The sequence below is a fragment of the Coregonus clupeaformis genome, chromosome 21 (genome assembly GCF_020615455.1).
Source record: "Coregonus clupeaformis isolate EN_2021a chromosome 21, ASM2061545v1, whole genome shotgun sequence".
NCBI lineage: Eukaryota > Metazoa > Chordata > Actinopteri > Salmoniformes > Salmonidae > Coregonus > Coregonus clupeaformis.
Genome location: NC_059212.1, coordinates 13,722,806 through 13,735,265, shown reverse-complemented (window position 1 = coordinate 13,735,265; position 12,460 = coordinate 13,722,806). Strand labels below are relative to the sequence as shown.

At 41.7% G+C, this 12,460-nt stretch overlaps 1 protein-coding gene across 1 annotated transcript in view; it reads right to left on the bottom strand.

Moving 5' to 3' along the window:
• Window positions 1-3,860, bottom strand: part of LOC121534953 (cAMP-specific 3',5'-cyclic phosphodiesterase 4B) — a 155,096-nt gene extending 151,236 nt beyond the window's left edge. Inside the window, exon 1 of the mRNA XM_041841588.2 lies at window positions 3,750-3,860. The gene's annotated coding sequence lies outside the window, so the exon portion shown is untranslated. The remainder of the gene's footprint in view (window positions 1-3,749) is intronic.
• Window positions 3,861-12,460: the final 8,600 nt, after the last annotated feature.

The following is a 12,460-nucleotide window of genomic DNA, read 5'->3' as shown; positions in this document are numbered from 1 at the left end:
GTCCTGAGCAGGTTTTCATCAAGGACCTCTGTACTTTGCTCCGTTCATCTTTCCCTCGATCCTGACTAGTTTCCCAGTCCCTGCCGCTGAAAAACATCCCCACAGCATGATGTTGCCACCACCATGCTTCACCGTAGGGATGGTGTCAGGTTTCCTGCAGATGTGACGCTTGGCATTCAGGCCAAAAGAGTTCAATCTTGGTTTCATCAGACCAGAGAATCTTGTTTCTCATGGACAGAGTCCTTTAGGTGCCTTTTGGCAAACTCCATGAGTGCTACCATATGCCTTTTACTGAGGAGTGGCTTCCGTCTGGCCACTCTACCATAAAGTTCTGATTAGTGGAGTGCTGCAGAGATGGTTGTCCTTCTAGAAGGTTCTCCCAACTCCACAGAGGAACTCTGTCAGAGTGACCATTGGGTTCTTGGTCACCTCACTGACCATTGGGTTCTTGGTCACCTCACTGACCAAGGCCCTTCTTCCCCGATTGCTCAGTTTGGCCGGGCGGCCAGCTCTAGGAAGAGTCTTGGTGGTTCCAAACTTCTTCAATGTAAGAATGATGGAGGCCACTGTGTTCTTGGGGACCTTCAATGCTGCAGAAATGTTTTGGTACCCTTCCCCAGATCTGTGCCTCAACACAATCTTGTCTCGGAGCTCTATGGACAAGGCTTGGTTTTTGCTCTGACATGCACTGTCAACTGTGGTACCTTATATAGACAGGTGTGTGCCTTTCCAAATAATGTCCAATGAATTGAGTTTACCACAGGTGGACTCCAATCAAGTTGTAGACACATCTCAAGGATGAGCAATGGAAAGAGGATGCACCTGAGCTCAATTTCGAGTCTCATAACAAAGGGTCTGAATACTTATGTAATTAAGGTATTTCAGTTTTTGCCCTTGTATAAATGTGCAAAAATGTCTAACAACCTGTTTGTGTGCAAAGCTGTCATCAAGGCAAAGGGTGGCTATTTGAAAAATCTCAAATATAAAATAGTTGGATTTGTTTAACACTTTTTTGGTTACTACATGACTCCATATGTGTTATTTCATAGTTGATGTCTTCACTATTATTTTACAATGTAGAAAATAGTAAAAAATAAAGATGAGTAGGTGTGTCCAGACTTTTGACCAGTGGCGGCTCCTGAAAAAATTCTCAGGGGGGGCAATTTTTCTGATGATTTAGGTGACCTACACACATTTTAAAAAAGATATGTCCAGCAACAACATGAAGACAGGGGCAGCATATAAGTCAATGCCAGAAGCATTTATTGACTGATCTCAAAAGTGTTGGCTTACAAAAGCAAAATAAGTTATCACAGTAAAAATAATCAAGGGTGTTCTTTCACATTCCTCAACACTGCATAAACAATATGCATTTCCATAAACAAATGAAATATCAGCTGAAAATACAGCATCTTGGTATTTGTTCAGATTGCAGGATCAACAAGAGCTTTTACCACATTTTTTGCCTCATGGTTGAATTGGAAATATGTGCACCTGAGCATAATTCACAACAAGCAAGCAGGAGCTTTTGATAGAGGCTACTGAAAACATTGATGCAAGTTATTGGTAATAAGAAATTTGTATAGACTTCCATATTCTGCCCTCTTGTATAGATTTGTGAAAATGAACAGTGATAGACATTTTGCCTGAAAACAGAATTTGAAAATAATTTCTAGAAAAGGTAAACACAGCTATCTGTATGGCTTTGTAAAAATGAACAACCATATTCTGGCCAATTGTATAGATTTGTAAATATGAACAACCATATTCTGGCCAATTGTATAGATTTGTAAAAATGAACATGAACAGATTATTATTTATTTTTTACTTTTTTTAAAATGAAAAATAACTATTTTAAACAACATCAACTGTGAACTGATTTGGGCGTGTGTGTGTTAAAGAGACAGACAGCGAGGGACAAAGAGAGAGAGAGGCTACATTACTTGTACTGAAACTGTTCTCTTCTTTCTTTCAATGCAGCAAAGCGGTCAATGACTTTCTCATTGAAATCAGGCATGCTGAGGACTAGTTCCCTCTCCATGGAAAGCATGGCCAGTGCATTCAGACATTCCTGGCCCATTGAATTTCGCAGGAATGTCTTAACTCGTGTCAAAGTTGAGAAACATCTCTCAGCTTCAGCTGTTGTCATGGGAGTAGTTATGAGGATGTTCAACAGAGTCACAGTCTCAGAGAACGTCTCCTGGAGGTTGTAGCTCATGAGAACCTGGTACAGTGCCAGTGCACCACAGTTTGACTTTCTCGTCGTCGGCAAAAAGACCGTTCAGTCTCTCCAAAAGCACACTGGCGATTGAGACTGAGGTTGATTCCAAGATGGGAAGGAACTCAAAAAAGCGCTCCTGCACTTTGTGGTTGCTATCTATGTACCTCAGCACAAGCACCAGCTGTGTCTGTGTAGAAACGTCTGTGGTCTCGTCAGCTTGGATAGCTACGAAGTTCACCGACTTCACCTCCTCCACAATATGTTCCCTCATGACCGCTAGCATACACTCCAGTAGCTCGTTTTGAATGGTCTTTGATGTGAACTTCTTTCAAAGAGACAATCGAGTTGCACTGAACGCTAGCCATCTTGATAGTAGTACGTGAATTGATTGACGCTGCTACCCGCTCTTTTCTTAGTTACGTTCATGGTTATGTTACGTATGACGAAAGCGCGTAAGTGCAAGCCCTCAGATACCCATAGAGATTGTATTGAAAGCTCTGATATTTGAAAAAAAAAGATTTTACATGAGAGTCTATGAGATACTTCTGGGGCGATTTTCAACCTGACTGAAATCGCCCCAAAAGGGGCGGGGCCATTTGAAGCACGACTTTAGCCTGATTGGACATTTAGTGGCAGATCAGACGTCTAGATTAGAACACTGACAACTACTGTTGCCGTGATATAATTGATTAGAAAAAAAATCCCTTCCTTTTCCCGTTTGGCAGTGCGTCGCCCATATCGCCCTATTGAACACACCGCCCCTGCTTTTGACTGGTACTGTACGTAGTGCTGCAAACACAATGTTGAATGCTTCCAACAAAAAGCTAACTTATTATAGTAGTGCTGCTAAAGTTATGAGTTTTCATGAAGCAGCTGTTATGTCACAAGTCATTGCAGAAGCCTCCCGAGTCAGCTGCTGTGCTCAGCTGACCCAAAGATACAAAGCAACATTAGCGATCACGGAGAAACATGCTGATCTACGGACTAGGCGCATTAGTGCTCCTAAATTAAAATTCCAGATCACACAGCAGATGCAGAAATGCCCACATGCAGGTACACCCCGAATTGCAGAGATATTGTTATTTCAGTGTCCAATGCAAAATGTTACCCTAAGTAAGCTACAGCAACTTAACCACACCTTGGCAATAGTCGACTGGCTGCACGATAAACACACTTCCCACTGCGCACAGACTACAATTCAAAGTCTATTCCACGTTGGTTCAACGTCATTTTATTGAAATTACGTGGAAACAATGTTGACCTAACCAGTGTGTGCCCAGCGGGTTGTTTCCATGGGGCGGCATCTTTCGTAGAACAGCTACTACAACAACCTCGCGTGCGTGGACGACAACTAGGCTTCTAACTTGAATTCCGACTTGAATGGGAGAACATGAGTGAGTTTAGATAAAGGTAGCTACGTCTAGGTTAAGATATGTTAAAATCATCAGCCTCTCGATAAACAAAAGGCCAACTGACTGAGCCATCTTTCCCAACATAAAAAAGCATTAAACGAAAAAAGACGCCTTACCCAGAGATTAGTCCACTTTTCCACAAGGGGGGGGGGGATTATAAAATGACTTAAATGTATTTATGAAGTATAAACAGGCGGTCCGGTCTCTGACTTCAGTGCACTATCCTATGTGCTTCTTCGAGTTTGGTTTGGCGTGGATTTATGCACGCTCTTTATATGCCCATTGACTCTCCAGCGTCCGCCTCTTTCTCTCGCTCTGTCTCTCTCTCGCTCTGTCTGTCTCTCTCTCTCTCTCTCTCTCTCTCTCTCTCTCTCTCTCTCTCTCTCTCTCTCTCGCTCTGTCTCTCTCTCTCTCTCTCGCTCTGTCTCTCTCTCTCTCTCTCTCTCTCTCTCTCGCTCTCTCAATTAAATTTTTTTTTCAATTTAAGGGCTTTATTGGCATGGGAAACGTGTGTTAACATTGCCAAAGCAAGTGAAGTAGATAGTAAACAAAAGTGAAATAAACAATAAATATTAACAGTAAACATTACACTCAGAAGTTTCAAAAGAATAAAGACATTTCAAATGTCATATTATGTATATATACAGTGTTGTAACAATGTGCAAATAGTTAAAGTACAAATGGGAAAATAAATAAACATACATATGGGTTGTATTTACAATGGTGTTTGTTCTTCACTGGTTGCCCTTTTCTTGTGGCAACAGGTCACAAATATTGCAGCTGTGATGGCACACTGTGGTTTTTCACCCAGTAGATAAGGGAGTTTATCAAAATTGGGTTTGTTTTCGAATTCTTTGTGGATCGCTGTAATCTGAGGGAAATATGTGTCTCTAATATGGTCATACATTTGGCAGGAGGTTAGGAAGTGCAGCTCAGTTTCCACCTCATTTTGTGGGCAGTGTGCACATAGCCTGTCTTCTCTTGAGAGCCAGGTCTGCCTACGGCGGCCTTTCTCAATAGCAAGGCTATGCTCACTGAGTCTGTACATAGTCAAAGCTTTCCTTAAGTTTGGGTCAGTCACAGTGGTCAGGTATTCTGCCACTGTGTACTCTCTGTTTAGGGCCAAATAGCATTCTAGTTTGCTCTGTTTTTTTGTTTGTTCTTTCCAATGTGTCAAGTAATTCTCTTTTTGTTTTCTCATGATTTGGTTGGGTCTAATTGTGTTGTTGTTGTTGTTGTTGTTGTTGTTGTCCTGGGGCTGTGTGGGGTCTGTTTGTGTTTGTGAACAGAGGCCCAGGACAAGCTTACTTAGGGGACTCTTCTCCAAGTTCATCTCTCTGTAGGTGATGGCTTTGTTATGGAAGGTTTGGGAATCGCTTCCTTTTAAGTGGTTATAGAATTTAACGGCTCTTTTCTGGATTTTGATAATTAGCGGGTATTGGCCTAATTCTGCTCTGCATGCATTATTTGGTGTTTTACGTTGTACACGGAGGATGTTTTTGCAGAATTCTGCATGCAGAGTCTCAATTTGGTGTTTGTCCCATTTTGTGAATTCTTGGTTGGTGAGCGGACCCCAGACCTCAGAACCATAAAGGGCAATGGGTTCTATAACTGATTCAAGTATTTTTTAGCCAGATCCTAATTGGTATGTCAAATTGTATGTTCCTTTTGATGGCATAGAAGGCCCTTCTTGCCTTGTCTCTCAGATCGTTCACAGCTTTGTGGAAGTTACCTGTGGCGCTGATGTTTAGGCCGAGGTATGTATAGTTTTTGTGTGCTCTAGGGCAACGGTGTCTAGATGGAATTTGTATTTGTGGTCCTGGCAACTGGACCTTTTTTGGAACACCATTATTTTTGTCTCTCTCTCTCTCTCTCTCTCTCTCTCTCTCTCTCTCTCTCTCGCTCTGTCTCTCTCGCTCTGTCTCTCTCTCTCTCTCTCTCTCTCTCTCTCTCTCTCTCTCTCTCTCTCTCTCGCTCTGTCTCTCTCGCTCTGTCTCTCTCTCTCTCTCTCTCTCTCTCTCTCTCTCTCTCTCTCTCTTAGCTTTGATGCAGACTACAGAAGAAACTCCCCCAATCCCTCTCCCCACGCGCTCTTTCTGTCCTCATGGACTTTAGTCTCTCTAGCTCTCTCCCTCTCTTTCTCTCTCTGTACCTCCTTTAGTTTTGATGCTGGCAAATAGCCAACATAACAAATGACATCAAACTGACATCAGCATTCATTAATCTAATAGGCCTATCTCAGTCAATCCCCATCAGCAGTCCATCCAGCCAGGCAATTCAAAATCTCCTGCAGTCATTATAATGCATAATACCCCATTAGCCCTCCCACACAGCAGGGCCACCCACAGTTTCCTAACAGTAACTTTCCCCCAGGTACAGATCTAGGATCAGCTTCCTCTGCCCCCGGTCCTAACGTTAACCATTAGTGGGGGAAATGCAAAACTGACCCAAGATCAGTGTCTAGGGACAACTTCACCTTACTTCTCTAAAATCATGCACCTGCACGGTAACAGTTGGGTGGCCAACTATGAGCAGTGAGCACAGGCTATAACCATCTGTTATACCTTTGAGGAGTTATGTTCAAGGCTAGACAGGCTGGTCCAAACAGCTTTGATTTCTAGGCTGTTGCCAGGCAACAGTTGTCCCTGGTGCCAAGAATGGCTGGATGGTCATTCCAGTTTCTCTTCTTCTTTTTGTTCATCCTACCTTCATCCTGCTCCCTGAGCATCTGCCTCTGGTGCCAAAGGTTGCATGTTCGAATCCAGCGATAGAAAGTTGTTTAAGACTTTTGTTTTAAGCCTATCCAAACCATAACCCTTACCTTAAACATTCGTAGTTAATGCCTAACCTTAAGAATTCGTAGTTAATGCCTAAAGTTAACCCTAACCTTAAAAATGTTGAGTTAATGCCTAAACTTAACCTTTTTTACGTTTGGAACAACTTCAAAATCTGACGTTCTAGAAACATGGATGAACGTCTAATTCTGACATGAGACCGTGAGAGCTGGTAGATAGTGCTGCTGTCAATCATACATGCACAAGACATGACACGTACACGCACACAAACACAGCTGCACACATGTACAGTGCCTTGCAGAGGTACTCATCCCCCTTGGCATTTTTCCTATTTTATTGCATTACAACCTGTAATTTAAATTGATTTTTATTTGGATTTCATGTAATGGACATACACAAAATAGTCCAAATTGTTTAAGCGAAATGAAAAAAATAACTTGTTTAAAAAAAATTTAACAAATAAATTACGGAAAAGTAGTGCGTGCATATGTATTCATCCCCTTTGCTATGAAGCCCATAAATAAGATCTGGTGCAACCAATTACCTTCAGAAGTCACATAATTAGTTAAATAAAGTCCACCTGTGTGCAATCTAAGTGTCACATCATCTGTCACATGATCTCAGTATATATAAACCTGTTCTGAAAGGCCCCAGAGTCTGCAACACCACTAAGCAAGGGGCACCACCAAGCAAGTGGCACCATGAAGACCATGGAGCTGTCCAAACAGGTAAGGGACAAAGTTGTGGAGAAGTACATATCAGGGTTGGGTTATAAAACAATATCAGAAACTTTGAACATCCCACGGAGCGCCATTAAATCCATTATTAAAAAAATGGAAAGAATATGTCACCACAACAAACCTATCAAGAGATGGCCGCCCATCAAAACTCACAGACCAGGCAAGGAGGGCATTAATCAGAGAGGCAACAAAGAGACCAAAGATAACCCTGAAGGAGCTGCAAAGCTCCACAACGGAGATTAGAGTGTCTGTCCATAGGACCACTTTAAGCCGTTCACTCCACAGAGCTGAGCTTTTCAGAAGAGTGGCCAGAAAAAGAAAAAAAAACATTGCTTAAAAAAAAATAAGCAAACACGTTTGGTGTTCGCCAAAAGGCATGTGGGAGTCTCCCCAAACATATGGAAGAAGGTACTCTGGTCAGATGAGACTACAATTGAGCTTTTTGGCCATCAAGGAAAACGCTATGTCTGGCGCAAACACAACACCTCTCCTCACCCCGAGAACACCATCCCGACAGTGAAGCATGGTGGTGGCAGCATCATGCTGTGGGGATGTTTTTAAATCGGCAGGGACTGGGAAACTGGTCAGAATTGAAGGAATAATGGATGGCGCTAAATACAGGGAAATTCTTGAGGGAAACCTGTTTCAGTCTTACAGATATTTGAGACTGGGGCGGAGGTTCACCTTCCAGCAGGACAATGACCCTAAGCATACTGCTAAAGCAACACTCGAGTGGTTTAAGGGGAAACATTTAAATGTCTTGGAATGGCCTAGTCAAAGCCCAGACCTCAATCCAATTGAGAATCTGTGGTATGACTTAAAGATTGCTGTACACCAGTGGAACCCATCCAACTTGAAGGAGCTGGAGCAGTTTTGCCTTGAAGAATGGGCAGACATCCCAGTGGCTAGATGTGCCAAGCTTATAAAGACATACCCCAAGAGACTTTCAGCTGTAATTGCTGCAAAAGGTGGCTCTACAAAGTATTGACTTTGGGGGGTAAATAGTTATGCACGCTCAAGTTTTCTGTTTTGTTGTCTTATTTCGTGTTTGTTTCACACCAAAAATGTTTTTGCATCTTCAAAGTGGTAGGCATGTTGTGTAAATCAAATGATACAACCCCCCCAAAAATCCATTTTAATTCCAGGTTGTAAGGCAACAAAATAGGAAAAATGCCAAGGGGGTTGAATACTTTCGCAAGCCACTGTACGCTCATACACACATTCTATAAGTATAAATAAAGTATATAATCATATCATCAATATCTGCCTCTGAGGCTCCTCAAGTCTGAAAAGCAGTAACATGGCTTCAAATCGCCACCCTTTGCCTTGATGACAGCTGTGCACACTCTTGGCATTCTCTCAACCAGCTTCACCTGGAATGCTTTTCCAACAGCCTTGAATGAGTTCCCACATATGCTGAGCACTTGTTGGCTGCTTTTCCTATCAAATATGTTTTGATTTGTTTAACACTTTTTTGGTTACTACATGATTCCATATTTACATTTGACATATTTAGCAGATGCTCTTATCCAGAGCGACTTACAGTTAGTGAGTGCATACATTTTCATACTGGCCCCCCGTGGGAAACGAACCCACACCCCTGGCGTTGCAAGCGCCATGCTCTACCAACTGAGCTACAGGGGACTACATATGTGTTATTTCACATGTCTTCACTATTATTCTACAATGTTTTTTAAATAAGAAAAACCCTTGAATGAGTAGGTGTGTCCAAACTTTTGACTGGTAGTGTAGCTTAGTCACCTTGGTTGATGAAACACTTGTCCCTGCAGTTTTGGTGATTAAGCACTGATTGATTAGTATGAGTAGGTGTGTCCAAACTTTTGACTGGTACTGTATAAAAGATAATTTAATCTGGTTCTCTACTTATCAAGACATAGTCTACGTCCCAAATGACATACTATTCCCCACGTACCCACTGGGCACACCACGTCATTTAAATGTGGACATTTTGGTCATAATTGGTTGAGACGTTGAACAATGATAGTTCAACCTTTATTCACCCACTCAAAAAGACAGCCAGAAGTTTGTTGAATTCCCAATGTGTTATCACTATGCTTTCAACCATCTAAAAGCATAACCAAATTCCAATTGAAAAACAAATGTTCGATTTGTGTATTTGTCATCTCAATGTGTTATTACTGCGCATTAAACCATTTCCAAGCACAAAAAATTATGATTTACATGTTGGATTCACATCTCCATCTCAACCAGATATCAACGTTTAAAAAAGGGACTAAATGAAATCAAACTTTATTTAAAGTGCATTAAAGTATAATTTGATTTGATTTAGTCCTATTCTTTAACTTAGATTTTTGGTTAAGATGGAGAAGTGAATCCAACATATCAATTATTAATTTGTAGACAAACTTGAATTAAGGCCAGACTAAGTCAGTAGCTAGGTTTTCATCCAACTGGCGACAGATTTTAATGCGACTATCTAAAAATCTGTACGTGATGACATAGTACACACAAAATGTACTTCTTCGGTACATTTTTGATATACCAAATAAAAATAAAAAGTTCTATGTGTTTCCATCACATTTGCAACTCTACCGATAGTTTTGTCACAGTTAAATAGCGCTATTCAAACCTGCAATGCCGAAGGAGGTTTGTACATTCAAGCGTAAACTTCAGTAAATTGCTTTAGTTGACCCTGGTGGACTCCATCATGATGCATGCTGCCTTAAATCATTCATCCAACTGCTGGTTCAGATCTCTCTCTCGCTCTCTCTCATAGAGTGTCACACACACTCACTCACTCTCATACAGTTTCTCTCCTCTCTCTCTGACAGCACAAAATGGATATCGCGAACACAGCCACAAGTCAAGTTCCACACCACATCAATGTGGCCTTACCAAATAAGGACGTTTGTCTGATGATAGAATCCTTCTATCCTGTGTTTGTGATGCAAGTAACCACACTCCCATTCACAGCCCAATGCATCCTACAATCAATGATGTGCAAATTTTGAGAAACCCAAACAGTACAGGGAGTGATGTGTATAATTAATTCAGTTTGTCTGCTTGGGAATTTGGTGCCGGAAGAGATGGCTGCCATTTTACGGGCTTCCTAACCAATTGTGCCACTGTGTGTTTTTTCGCGTTATTTGTAACTTATTTTGTACATAATGTTTCTGCCACCGTCTCTTATGACCGAAAAGAGCTTCTGGATATCAGGACAGCGATTACTCACCTCGTACTGGACTAAGATTTTTTCTTTAACGAGTCGGACGCAAAGGATTTACTTCAGACACCCGACAAGGCCCAAATTCCCGTCATTGGGCTCCCGAGTGGCGCAGTGCTTGAGGCATCACTACAGACCCCCTGGTTCGATTCCAGGCTGTATCACAACCGGCTGTGATTGGGAGTCCCATAGGGCGGCGCACAATTGGCCCAGCATCGTCCAGGTTTGGCCAGTGTAGGCCGTCATTGTAAATAAGAATTTGTTCTTAACGGACTTGCCTAGTTAAATAAAGGTAAAATAAAGAAAAATAAATGTGCATGAAGAAGAGACAGAGATATCGGGGACATAGGTCGGGGTGCCTTGTAAGGATCTGATGGCGAGTGGGTAATCTACCTCTACCATCAGTCCTATTAGCCAACGTACAATCATTGGATAATAAAATGGATGAGCTCCGATCAAGAATATCCTACCAAAATAACATTTAAAAAACTGTAATATTTTATGTTTCACCGAGTCGTGACGATGACATGGATAACATACAGCTGGCTGGGTTTTTGGTGCATCGGCAAGATAGAACAGCTGCCTCCGGTAACAGCTGGTGCACGAAATCTAATATTAAGGAAGTCTCAAGTTGCAAAGAAAAAGCAATATCTCAGACTGCCCATCTTAATCTTTCCTTTTTATTGGCCATTCTGAGATATGGCTTTTTCTTTGCAACTCTGCCTAGAAGGTCAGCATCCCGGAGTCGCCTCTTCACTGTTGACGTTGAGACTGGTGTTTTGCGGGTACTATTTAATGAAGCTGCCAGTTGAGGATCTGTGAGGCGTCTGTTTCTCAAACTAGACACTCTAATGTATTTGTCCTCTTGCTCAGTTGTGCACCGGGGCCTCCCACTCCTCTTTCTATTCTGGTTAGAGCCAGTCTGCGCTGTTCTGTGAAGGGAGTAGTACACAGCATTGTACGAGATCTTCCGTTTCTTGGCAATTTCTCGCTTGGAATAGCCTTCATTTCTCAGAACAAGAATAGACTGACGAGTTTCAGAAGAAAGTTATTTGTTTCTGGCCATTTTGAGCCTGTAATCGAACCCACAATTGCTGATGCTCCAGATACTCAACTAGTCTTAAGGTTGCCAGTTGTATTGCTTCTTTAATCAGTACAACAGTGTTCAACTGTGCTAACATAAATTGCAAAAGGGTTTTCTAATGGTCAATTAGCCTTTTAAAATTATAAACTTGGATTAGCAAACACAACGTGCCATTGGAACACAGGACTGATGGTTGCTGATAATGGGCTTCTGTACGCCTAGTAGATATTCCATTAAAAATCAGCCGTTTCCAACTACAATAGCCATTTACACCATTAACAATGTCTACACCGTATTTCTGATCAATTTGATAATATTTTAATGGACCAAAAAATTGCTTTTCTTTCAAAAATAAGGACATTTCTAAGTGACCCCAAACTTTTGAATGGTAGTGTATATGTTGAATTGTACCCACAAAGGTTGTTAAAAAATCTGTTTGTGATGCAGCGCACTAAAGAAAAACAATGTTTAGGCCTTTCATCTGAATTCAGGGTTAGCTTCCAATTGACAACAATTCCTGGCGAAAACAACACACAACACGGCTCTAGCTGCATGCTTTTAAATATTGCAAGGTCTTTTAAATTATTCAACGGCACTTCACACTTGGGATTTCTGTCAATCAGGCCTGGGAGTTGACCCCCCTTCTCGCTTGGGGCAGTTGGAAATCTCTCTTTCTCACTCTGTTTCGCTCTTTCACTCTCTCTTGCTCTCTCCGTCTGTCTCCATCTCTCTCTCCCAAGGGAGGTCTTCACCGAGGTTTCTCCAGTCATTATGGTATTCAGGTGTTGACTAAAATGCTCCATCCATCAATAGTGGTCAGGGACTGGCAATGGTATACAGCTACAATGATTCTGTATAGAAATAATACATTTTTTGGTTGACACCAAAAAAGGGTCAATAAGTGATATAGGTACAGTGAGGGAAAAAAGTATTTGATCTCCTGCTGATTTTGTACGTTTGCCCACTGACAAAGACATGATCAGTCTATAATTTTAATGGTAGG